General features: G+C 41.1%; 1 protein-coding gene across 4 annotated transcripts in view; it reads right to left on the bottom strand.

Moving 5' to 3' along the window:
- Positions 1-12,925, bottom strand: part of rin3 (Ras and Rab interactor 3) — a 99,913-nt gene that overhangs the window by 82,350 nt on the left and 4,638 nt on the right. The gene's annotated exons all lie outside the window — the stretch shown is intronic.

Here is a 12,925-nt window from a genome sequence, read left to right as displayed (position 1 = left end):
GTAAGCAATCTGCTTAAAACTAAACAAAAACAAAATATTACCCAAACCTTTATTTGTCAGATGCGGACACAAATACAACTAAAATACAATCCTTTCTGGACTCTCTAGATGCTCCCACTCTCAATCCAGACATCCAATCCTCCCTTGATCAACCTCTCACCACCAATGAGATCCAAGCTCCAATTAACTCCTCGCAGCGTGGGTGGACTCCAGGACTTGATGGGTTTCCAGTTGAGCACTATAAGGCATTCTCTTCCAGATTAGTCCCCAAAATCAATGTATGACGAAACTCTGGCAGTTTACCACCAACTCTAACCCAAGCAACTATATCATTAATATTAAAAAAGGATAAGAATCCACTTGACTGCTCATCTTGCAGACCCATCAGTCTTCTCTGTTGTGATTACAAAATCCTGACCAAAGCCTTGGCTAACCGATTGAATGATGTGATACCAACACTTATACATCAGGATCAGACCGGCTTTATTCCAGTCCGACAGCCGTTTTTCAACCTAAGGCGTCTCTTTAATGTAATGTATTCCACCCATTCCACACAGCAGCCTGAGGTAATTTTGTCACTCGATGCCGAAAAGGCTTTCGCTAGGATAGAGTGGGAGTATTTACATGCAGTCATGAAGAAGTTTGGATTCGGGGAAACATTCAGAAACTGGATCGAAATTTTATATAGCAGTTCTATGTCTGCTGTAAAAACAAATGGCTCAACATCAGCATATTTTCCATTATATAAAGGCACGCGTCAAGGCTGCTGTCTGTCACCATTTTTATTTGATTTAGCCATAGAATCTCTGGCCATTGCAATTAGGGGGGATGGGAAGATCAAGGGCATCACTAGAGGAAACACAACCCATAAGACTGCGCTTTATGCAGATGACTTGCTCCTTTATGTCGCCAGCCCAAGCCAATCTATACCTCACCTCCTGCAGTTACTACGGGAATTTGGGAGTTTCTCTGGCTATAAATTAAATTTATCAAAAAGTCTACTTTTCCCCATAAATGATATAAGGAATACACTAGACTATGACACATTTCCCTTTAGAATTGAACATCAGTCATTTAAGTACCTAGTGTACATGTAACCAGTTCATTTAAATCACTAAAAAAAAAACAACTTTGACAATTTATTAGAACAAACCAAAAAAGATTTAGAGAGGTGGTCGTGCCTCCCCATCTCGCTGGTGGGCCGCATTAATGCCCTCAAGATGACAGTATTGCCTAGATTCCTGTATTTGTTTGTAGCAAACCCTATCTGGCTCCCAAAACATTTCTTTATTAAACTGGATAAGTATGTCTCATCTTTTATATGGAACCATGCTACGCCGCGTATTAAGAAGGTCTATCTGGAAAGACCTTAATCGGAAGGAGGATTGAGTCTCCCCAACTTCCTCCATTATTATTGGGCATCAAATATTTCTAAATTGGCATATTGGGTGACATCTTTCTATGACAAAAATGGACCTGCCTGGGCAATGATGGAGCTTTCATCACATACATCGATATCCCCTATCTCGTTGCTAACAGCTCCATTGACAGCGCAGACAAATAACAAGACTTTTTCTAATCCTGTGGTGTCCAATTCCATTAGAATTTGGGTACAATTTCGTAAGCATTTTAACCTTGATCAGATGAATAGCCTCTCCCCTCTTTCTTTTAACCATCTCTTCGCACCCTCACAGACGGACCAGAATTTCGCTGGTTGGCATAGGCATGGACTGGTTTTCTTTAATGATTTGTTTGATGAGAGCTCCTTCCTGTCCTTCAAAACCCTAGTAAAAGACCATAATATCCCAAGATCTAATTTCTTCAGATATCTCCAAGCACGCAGTTTCGCCTCCAAACATTTCCCTACTTACCCCAAGCCGCAAAACAAAGAATCTGTGTATGATTTATCAAACCTGAATCCTTGGAACAGGGGTCTAATCTCCAAAGCATATAATATAATACATAACATGGATCCCCCATCGCATGCTACAACGCGTGAAGCATGGGAACGGGATCTGGAAATTGTGATACCAGAGGATGTCTGGGCTAGATGTATCTCCAACATACACACCTCCTCTATATGTATAAAACACGGGCTGATACAATTCAAAGTATTCCATCGGTTACATTACTCCAATGATAGGCTAGCTAAAATATACTCGTCTGTTCTCCCTACCTGTCCCAGGTGTGACGACCAAGTGTCACTCGGCCATATGTTCTGGTCCTGTCCTTCCTTGGTTGATTTCTGGTCCTCTATTTTCAACTGTCTATCAGTTCTATGTAACACACCCCTTAAACCCAATCCACTCTGCCTTATTTGGAGTCACACCCTCAGAAATATGTTCCACTAATACACAAAAGAGAGCAATAGCGTTCTGTAGCCTTATAACTTGCAGGATGATTTTAATGAATTGGAAATCTAACAAATGCCCACCCTTCAGGAGATGGATTCAGGAGGTTTTATCTCTTCTTCAACTAGAAAAGATAAGACATACACTGAACGGCTCGTGTGACACATATACCAGAGTGTGGTCTCCCTTTATTGAGTATGTAAAGAAGTTAAATCTCTAACCAATCATGTTGCCATGGTACTTTCTCTTGTCAACCTGTCTGACTAGCCCATTGATTGATATGCAGTATTGGATCTTTTTTTTTTTTTCCTTCTCTCTTTTGTACTCTTGGTCCCAGGGGAGGGTATGTGGGGAGGGAGAAGGGGAGGGTACTAGTATCGGATTATGTTCATGAGAATTGATATGTATGTGTATGTCTGTAGGGTAATCTTTGTTTCTATAACTGAAAATGCCTTAAATAAAGTCGTTAAAAAAAACAATGGACCTTAAATCACAAAAAAACATAAAATCAGACAGTGCTTTCCACAAGCGCCGGCTGCCGGCCATATAGCCGACTACACAGTTAACTCCAGCCGGCTACTTTAATGACTATTATTTTTCGATTTTAATAAAGTTAAATGTTTTTCTAACAGACTGACAATAATGTCAAACTGAACCGCACTCATTAAAATTGTGATTCGCTGTGCTTGTACTGATAATAATCACAAATTACTCCGATCATCGCCGACTTCATTGATCACAAGGGAGAGAAACTCATCCGCGGCCCCGACACGCGGTGTGTGTGCGCGCGCACTCAGCGGAGTCAGTGTGTCGGCCGTCGGAGGCGAGAAGCAGGGCTCACCATAATACGCTTATTTTGTCACCGGTAATCCACTCTTCTCTTCCAGCGTCCATTTAGCAATACCTGCGAAACGTGCTGGCATCAAAAAACACTGTCGGTTGTACAAATGAAACCAAACGGACTCTAAGAGTGTATTTTCATTAGTTGCTAAGGGAGAAACGTTCACTGAGTGTTTAATTGTGTAGCCACCACTGCAGACTGTGAAGGTGTCATGCACCGACAATAAGATATTTACAAGCCCAGAACGCCTCATTCTGGGCATAATATGATAAACGCCTCATCATATTATGTGAGCTTGTATAGCCTATTATTTATTATTTTCAGTGCGCAAATCACAGTTTTTATTGGTGCATTAGCGTCTGGCATACTTAGTTACACTAATGAATAAAAGAAGATGCAATATTTTGTAATAATAATAATATAATATATAGAGTAGATATTGATGCTGATAATAATAATAATAATATTAATAATAATAATAATAATAATAATAATAATAATAATAGAGCAAATGTCTGAGAAATTAATATAGGCTGCCTGTTCTGCATGCACAATTAGGCTAATAATAATAATAATTAAAGCTGCAAGCAGCGTTGAACGGGCCCTCGCAGTCCACGCGCGTCGGGGCCTGCTGCCGTCGATGCATGCTGCCGTCGGGGCTTGCTCAAGCAACACCTTACGCTGACGAAGTCGTTGCTTTATAATTCGGTGGCCTGCTATTGTCGGTGTGAATAATGTACGCTGAAGTCAGAAAAATTGTGTGAACTGCTGCATAATTCCCCGGACAAAGACTGAGTCGATGGTCTGAAATTTTTTTTCCTCCGGTGAGGGAGGAGCGAGACAACCGCATAAGTGATGATGATTGGCTCCCTAACATTGAGTGAGAGTTCTTAAGCCAATCAGTGGCAATGTTCGGTGTACAAACAAGCCACACACACACACACCAGCCTCACACACTCAAACTAGCAGAGGGGAACTGCGGCTATGGCGAGTCCGGAGGGAAAGTTGATGTTTTCAAAGTGGAAGTACAGACACTGTTTTAATCTCATTTGTCCACGTCCATTGTAAGCAACTCTGATCTAATGAAGCATCTCTAAAAGGCACACGCTTCTACAAAACTAACACTGGACAAAACTCTGTTGCTGACGCTGTTGATGATGATAGCAGGCCAGGTGTGGCTAACGTGTGCTTTAAAAATTGAATACATGCCCAATAGTTTGAGGTCTTCTGACTCTTTAAAAGTTACAATGGTGTGTCTAGCTCAAAGTATGAGGGATAAGGAGAGGTTGAAGGTCGATGAGTTTTGAAGAGGACTTGAAGATTTCCCCATTTACTTTCCATTCAAAATGATTAGACTGCGACCAGAGCGCCACCTAAGGGCCGATTTGCACCAAATTTTACACAGACCATCAATAGGCGATACCACACAATTATGAACATTAATGTGATAATCGGATAGTATTTTGTAAAAATATGCAAGATTGACTGTTTTCAACACAATATGCAGGAATTTGTCATTTTATATTTCAGGCGTTTTAAGGCCTATCAAAATTCTTTTGATAACTTTTTGTCAGGACGGTCCACAGATGTTTCACGCAAAGTTTGGTGCAAATCACTCAAATTACCTAGGAGGAGTTCGAAAAAGTAGGTTTTTCATTTGTCGCGATTTTGCAAACGGAAAGTTAGCGCGAAAGTGGGCGTGGCCTACACCAAACAATTCAGCTGAATGCAGGGAACACATAGGGATGACGTTTAATAATATGCAACATATTAAGTGGGAGTTATGAGCCAAAAACGCTTTTGCATTGAAAATAGCGCCACCTGGTGGTCATTTTCGGTGAGTGAGTCACAGGGGCCATTCTATAGCACCTCTATGAATTTCATTTCCATAAGTGTTATGGTGTGGGCACAGGGCCAATTATACAATTAAAGTGACGCCAGAGCGCCACCTAGTGGTGGATCGGTAAACCCTTTGTCAGATGTCCTCAGGAGGGCACTGACAATAAATGTACCAAGTTTCATCTTATTCCGATGCACCGTTGTGGAGATATAAAATACATCAATTTATAGAGCGCCACCTTGTGGTCATCGCCTAAAATTTTGCACAGGGCCTCAGGGGATCATGGGGAAGTAGTATCCTGAGTTTCATGTCATTTGATCTGACTACTGTGGAAATATCCAACACTTCCTGTTTTGAGCCAAATCTGCAGGAATTTGTTATTTAATAACTTCAAAATTATTTATTTTAATTAGAATCCTTTAATAACTTTTTGTCAGGAGGGTCCAGAGATGCTGTGTGCCAAGTTTCATGCAAATCGGTGAAATCGCCTGGGAGGAGTTCGAAAAAGTAGGTTTTCGACATTTTGCGACGTAGCAAAAAAAAACGGTAGGCGGAAATGGGCGTGGCCTATACCACGAGATTCAGGACCATCCACTGAACGCGACGATGTAAGGTTTTTGAATGTGCGACAAAGTATATGAGAGTTATTAGCCAAAACGCGCTTTCCTTAATAACAGCGCCACCTAGTGGTGGAAATTCAGGACGACAATAGATTATAAAATTTTTCGCCAGATGTGACTTATATTCCAAGTTTGGTGAGTTTTGGGGTATGTTCAGGCAGTGAAAAATGCGATCATTTTGGACAAAGGAAAAAAAAAAAGAAGAATCAGAATAATCATTACAATTACAATAGGGACCTCGCAGGTTCCCTGCTCGGGCCCTAATAATTATTAGGGCCCGAGCAGGGAACCTGCGAGGTCCCTATTGTAATCGTAATGATTATTCTTATTTTTTTTTTCCTTAGCACAAAATGATCGCATTTTTCACTGCCTGAACATACCCCAAAACTCACCAAACTTGGAATATAAGTCACACCTGGCGAAAAATGTTATAATCTGTTGTCATCCTGAATTTCCACCACTAGGTGGCGCTGTTATTAAGGAAAGCGCGTTTTGGCTAATAACTCCCATATACTTAGTCGCACACTCAAAAACCTTACATCGACGCGTTCAGTGAATTGTGCTGAATCTCGTGGTATAGGCCACGCCCATGTCGAAAACCTACTTTTTCGAACTCCTCCCAGGCGATTTCACCGATTTGCACGAAACTTGGCACACAGCATCTCTGGACCCTCATGACAAAAAGTTATTAAAGGATTCTAATTAAAATAAATAATTTTGAAGTTATTAAATAACAACTTCCTGCAGATTTGGTTACAAACAGGAAGTGTTGCATATCTCCACATTGGTGTGGTCTAATGACATGAAACTCAGTATACTACTTCCCCATGAGCCCCTGAGGCGCTGTGCAAAATTTTAGGCGATGACCACAAGGTGGCGCTCTTTAAATTGATGTATTTTATATCTCCACAACGGTGCATCGGAATAAGATGAAACTTGGTACATTTATTGTCAGTGCCCTCCTGAGGACATCTAAGGAAGGGTTTACCGATCCACCACTAGGTGGCGCTCTGGCGTCACTTTAATTGCATAATTGGCCCTGTGCCCACACCATAACACTTATGGAAATCAAATTCATAGAGGTGCCATAGAATGGCCCCTGCGACTCACTCACCGAAAATGACCACCAGGTGGCGCTATTTTTAATTTAAAAGCGTTTTTGGCTCATAACTCCCACTTAATATGTTCCACATTATCAATCCACATATATTTGTATTCACTGAATTTAGCTGAATTGTTTGATGTAGGCCACGCCCACTTTTGCAGTAACTTTCCGTTCGCAAAATCGCGACAAATGAAAAACGTACTTTTTCGAACTCCTCCTAGAGAATTTAACCAATTTGCACCAAACTTTGCATGTAGCATCTGTAGACCCTCCTGACAAAAAGTTATCAAAAGAATTTTGATAGTCCATAAACTGCCCGAAAAATAAAATGACAAATTCCTGCATATTGTGTTGAAATCAGACAATCTTGCATATCTTTACAAAATACTGTCTGATTATCACATGAATACTCTTCATTGTGTGGTATGGCATGATGAGGCTTTGTGTAAAATTTGGTGCATATCGGCCAATAGATGGCGCTCTGGTCGCAGTCTAATCAGTGTCAATGGGATCTTCAAGTCCTCTTCAAAACTCATTGACCTTCATCCTTTTCTTGTCCCTCATAGACACTCCATTCCAACTTAAGAGAGTCAGAAGACCTCAAACTATTGGGCATGTAATCAGTTTTTGAAAATCTTTTACGGTTTTCAAATCATCACAGTTTTAGTTTTAAGGATTTTTAGGCCGTCTTCTGATTTGTGTAATATGTTACTACTAATTGTCAACATTGTTCTGCTTCTAAGGCAGCGGAGCAAAACAACCCACCTTTTCTCCTGTATTCTTTTCAGTTTCATGAAACCTTAAGAACCATATAACATTGGAAGTTTAATGTGCAGTGCTGTTGTTTTCATCTGACCACTACATGTCAATACAATGTTTGTAACAGTATTCATTTTAATTGATCTGTAAGTGTTAAAAAGATAATATTACTAATGATAAATGTTTGGAGATTTGTTTTGACATTTTATGTGATATATAGATATAATCATAATACATATCTTTATAGTAACAATGGAGTTTGGGAGGCGTTTTCCCATTTCTTCTTGTGTGGACATTTCCTACTTTGCCTCTGCTAGTGCTCCAGCATATGTGCAGCCACAGAAACTGTAAGATAGCTCTACAGGTAAAGGTCCAACAGCTCCCTCTACTGGTGCAAAGAGTCAGGAAATGCTCAGTCACAGAAACTGTAAGAAAGCTCTACAGGTAAAGGTCCAACAGCTCCCTCTACTGGTGCAAAGAGTCAGGACATGCTCAGTCACACTAAAATGCAGCAGACCAGTCAGTGAGCAGACTGTGTGGAGCTGCATGGACTTTCTGTGGGTTTCCCTAATGATGTGTGCATTCTTGAGGAAATGTACGTGGTTTCTGCTTGTAGTTATGGATAATTTGATCACTATTGCAGTTTACACATAGCCTGTGTCTCAGTAGTAGTTAGCTGCACTTTGCTTGCACTGCAGCTACATTTGGATTGTGAGGACTTAATGATGAATATTTCGTTTTTAATGCCGATTTTTCAACTCAGTCTGTTTCTTGGGATTGTGACCATGCTCCTTACAGTTTAAAGGTCGAAATATGTACTGTGGTTAACAGTCAGTATATAAAGCTATCATGCTGTTTAGCCGTCTATAGGGTCGAACACTGTACTCGTGAAACCCCCCCTTGAGCTGCAATTTCATCCTCTTCTTCAGATTTCATCATGCAGCAGCTGACATCTCACATCCCATCAGTTAATCAGTTCTTCTCTGACCTGGCATCGACTCAGTCTTTGTCCGGGCAATCATGCAGTAGTTCACACAGTTTTTCTGACTTCAGCGTACGTCATTTCAGACCGGCAATAGCAGTCCATCGAATTATGAAGCAACGACTTCCTCAGCGGAAGGTGTTGCTCGAGCATGCCCCGACGGCAGCAAGCCCCGACGGCAGCATGCATCGACGGCAGCAAGCCCCGACGGCAGCATGCATCGACGGCAGCACGCCCCGACACGCGTGGACTGCGAGGGCCCGTTCAACGCTGCTTGCAGCTTTAATTATTATTATTATTACATTTAAGACCAGTGTATAAGATCGTACCCCCCCCCCCCTCCCCGGCTGGCTACTTATGTATTATGGCTGGCTAGTCTGTGTCTTAGTGGAAAGCCCTGTCAGAGTAGGAAAAAGTTAGATTTTTTTACTGTGAAAACCACAAATATGTTTAACGAACCATTTTTAGGGCCCAAGCAGGGAACCTGCGAGGTCCCTATTGCTTTTCTCGTGATTCTTATTAGGGCCCGAGCAGGGAACCTGGGAACCTTTGTCGCACATTCAAAAACCTTATATCCATGCGTTCAGTGTATCGTGCTCGTATAGGTCACGCCCATTTCCGCCCACTGTTTTTTTTTTCGCAAATTCTCAAAATGTTGGAAACCTACTTTTTCGAACTCCTCCCAGGCGATTTCACCAATTTGCACGAAACTTAGCACACAGCATCTGCAGACCCTCCTGTCAAAGATGTATCAAAAGACTTTTAATAGGACAATTAATTTTAAAGTTAATAAATAATAACTTCCTGCAGATTTGGTTCAAAATAGGAAGTGTTGCATATCTCCACACTGGTGTGGTCTAATGACATAAAACTCAGGTTACTACTTCTGCATGAGCCCCTGAGGCCCTGTGCAAAATTTTAGGTAATGACCACAAGGTGGCGCTCTTTAAATTGAAGTGTTTTATATCTCCACAACGGTTCATCTGATTAACATGAAACTTAGTACATTTATTGTCAGTGCCCTCCTGAGGACATCTGACATCTGACTTACTTTTTCGAACTCCTCTGTGGCAATTTGAGCGATTTGCACCAAACTTTGCATGAAGCATCTGTGGACCCTCCTGACAAAGAGTTATCAAAAGAATTGTGATAGACTGAAAGACACCGAAAATATAAAACAACAAATTCCTTCCTATTGTGTTCAAAACAGACAGACTTTTGTATTTTCACCAAATACATTCTGATTACCACGACATTTTTGCCAATTGTGTTCCATGGCCCGATGAGGATTTGTGTAAAATTTGGTGCAAATTGGCCAATAGGTGGCGCTCTGGTGGCAGTCTCATTTGGGTCAATGGAATTAAATTTGGAAATCTTCAAATCCTCTTCAAAACTCATCGAACTTCAACCTCTCCTAGTCCCTCATACTTTGAGCTAGACACACCATTCCAACATTAAAGAGTCAGAAGACTTTGTACTAATGGGCATGTATTCAGTTTTTAAAAATCTTTCACAGTTTTCAAATCATCAAAGTTTTAGTTTTAAGGATTTTTAGGCCGTCTTCTGATTTTATATGGGTGTGTACTGCGTGAGCTAGAGTGTGTGACATCATCGCTAGAGTGGAGAGCAGCTGGAAGAACTGGAGAAAAAATTCTCTTCAGCTTGATTTGGATCCCACATATTTTACTTTACATGGACACTATATACATAGAAATGTAGTACATCTTGTTGGCTTTCAACTGATGGTCTTATTTCAGATGTAGGAATTACACGTTTGGCTGTAGAAGTCCTAGAGCGACAAGCACTTCAGGAACTCCCCCATAAGCCACAATGTTAATTTTGAGCCTTACTTTTCTTCAGCAATGTCTCCTGTGACTCAATATATAAATATTTTGCCAATAACCACTACATTTCTTTCAAAAATCGCAGGAGTTTGGGAGGCATTTTTTCCATTCATTATTTTGGAGACATTTTCAACTTCAGCTCTGCTACTGCCTTGTGTGGACATTCTATTCAGGCAGCTCCAGAAGCGGACCATCGACTCAGTCTTTGTCCAGGGAATCATGCAGCAGTTCACACACTTTTTCTGACTTCAGCGTACATTATGTAATAACGGCAGTAGCAGTCCACCGAATTATAAAGGAACGACTTCCTCAGCGGAAGGTGTTGCGTGAACAAGCCCCGACGCGCGTGAACTGCGAGGGCCCGTTCACCACTGCTCGCAGCTTTAATTTTTAATCATTATGCAAATATAAATTGTTGTTTGCTAAATTTGTGCATAAGTTTTTGAAATTCACAAAGTTATATGTAACGATTTGTATTTAAATGCAGGCATTGCCTCAGGCTCAGGTCTCCCTCAGCTCTCCTGCCTGCGTCACATTCAGCAGTTTCCTCGTTGTTTTGACTCATTAAACAAAAAAACGACTACACTACACACTAAACACACTACACCAAACACTACATAACACACTAACTATACACTCCAAACATGCTAAATGTCACAAAACTCTCAACTCTCAAAACTCGCGATCTTTATCACCGTAACTGAGCTGTCACTCTTTCTCCGCCGCCCCTCCCACAACTTCCCCCTGTTCCTCAGCAACCAAATCACATGTTATGCCATATCATTTTGTAATTGGTTGGTGTGGTGCCTTTTTCCACCAATAGGAACGTGTTTTTTTGCTTGCAAACACTTCTTTCTTGCGGACATTTCCTTGACAAAAGCACGTTTTTTACCATTTCTTCCTGCACCAGACACAAAGCAAATGTGGCGGCAATGTTCGCGGAAAAGCGTGGCGGACATTAATTATTGTAAATCTGGTTTTGGATGCGCCGACGCGTCCGTCAACTCAGGAGGTGGGGCGTGGGGTTGGGCTAGCAACTAGCTACACACGAACATCCACAGATTCCGATTCCGGCTTGTTGTCCTCGCATATCCGGATCTCCTCAGACCGGAATAGACTCAGTCCGGACTTGTTCATTCTCATTAATCCACAACAGTGAGTTTAGACGCACAGAACGGGACCGAACTGCCGGCAAAATCCCGGTCCAGCTCACCCCGCTGCAAGTATAATTCTGCTTGTTTCTTAAGGTGTGTCGTGGGGATGAGCTCTGCATTGTAGCGCCCTGGTGCGCACGTGGCTATGGTGTGCAGTGATTGGCTCTGGTGCGCACATGGCTATGGTGGCTATGGTTGACAATGCTAGCGAAATTCATAAAGCATTTATGAAATAGTTAATTAATGGTATTTTTGTAGTCCAAACTAATCCGACTTTGCACACCTTTAAATCACGCAGCAGCCATGTTGAAAATCTCAGGTCAGTTTGATCCTGATCTGCAGAGATATTTGAGGCACACACACACAGACAGACAGACAGACAGAGATTCCTTGCTTTTATAGAGAGATGACTGATTTCACAGTAACATGGACACTATCTTTGAAACTATCTGCATGAATAGATACTACTATAGTAACTGAGAAATGTGTTTTTCTTTGTAATTTTGGTGAATGCCCTAACATTATTTGTTACATGAATGATTAAGCGAGATACAAACCAAAATATGAATATTAATATAGAAGAAATATCCTGAAAACCTTGGAAAATCACAGTACAGCACATGCCCCAGAAGTCCTCTCTGTGTCAAATATGTCATGCTCCTCACATGGATGGGGTAAGGTAACTGTTAGGTCTGCAGAATCTTGGATAGCAGTAGAAATAGCAGTTGTACTTTGCACAGACATTCTGAAATATAGTGTATTGACTATTTTATTCCCAACCATTGGCAAACATTAGGCTCAATGAGTCTGATTAATAGCAGGTTGTAGGTGGGTGAAATATGTCTTTAATGAGGCATTATTTGCATTACATGTACTTTTGATTCAGTATTTTTATATTGCAGCATACATTTGCTCCTGTAAAGAACCTGAATATTTTGTTTGACCGAAGATGACCTTTAGGATAACCAACTTCTTTTGAGTATGAAAAAGTATGACAAAGAAGCAGTACCTGTCCTGGCACTCACAAGCTTTTCCACAATAAAATGGACAGAAATGTAATGACAGCCTATATTTGTTTTTGTGTCAATTTCAAACCATATTTCAGACCATAAAGGATAAAATGTTGTAAGGCTCAACAAATGCAGCGATAAAGCTCAAACATTCTTAAGCTTCAGATAATAATAAACACATAACACATAAAAACATTACACTGTACATTCAATGTTGCCAGTTTGTCATGGTAACTGACACAAAATAAATGTTTTCGTTTCCTTCTGCTTTTTCCGAGAGGGTCGCGGGGATGTTACCGCTTTTATCCCCCTTTTTCAAGGGGTCGCGGGATTATTGGGGCCAAATCCAGTGAACTCTATGGGCACCCTGGAAGAGATGCCAGCTGATGGCGGCACAAGGTGCCAACATCAGAAGCAAT

Source organism: Sparus aurata, chromosome 16 (genome assembly GCF_900880675.1).
Source record: "Sparus aurata chromosome 16, fSpaAur1.1, whole genome shotgun sequence".
Classification (NCBI taxonomy): domain Eukaryota; kingdom Metazoa; phylum Chordata; class Actinopteri; order Spariformes; family Sparidae; genus Sparus; species Sparus aurata.
The sequence above is the reverse complement of the archived record's forward strand: the minus strand, read 5'-3'. Positions and strand labels throughout refer to the sequence as shown.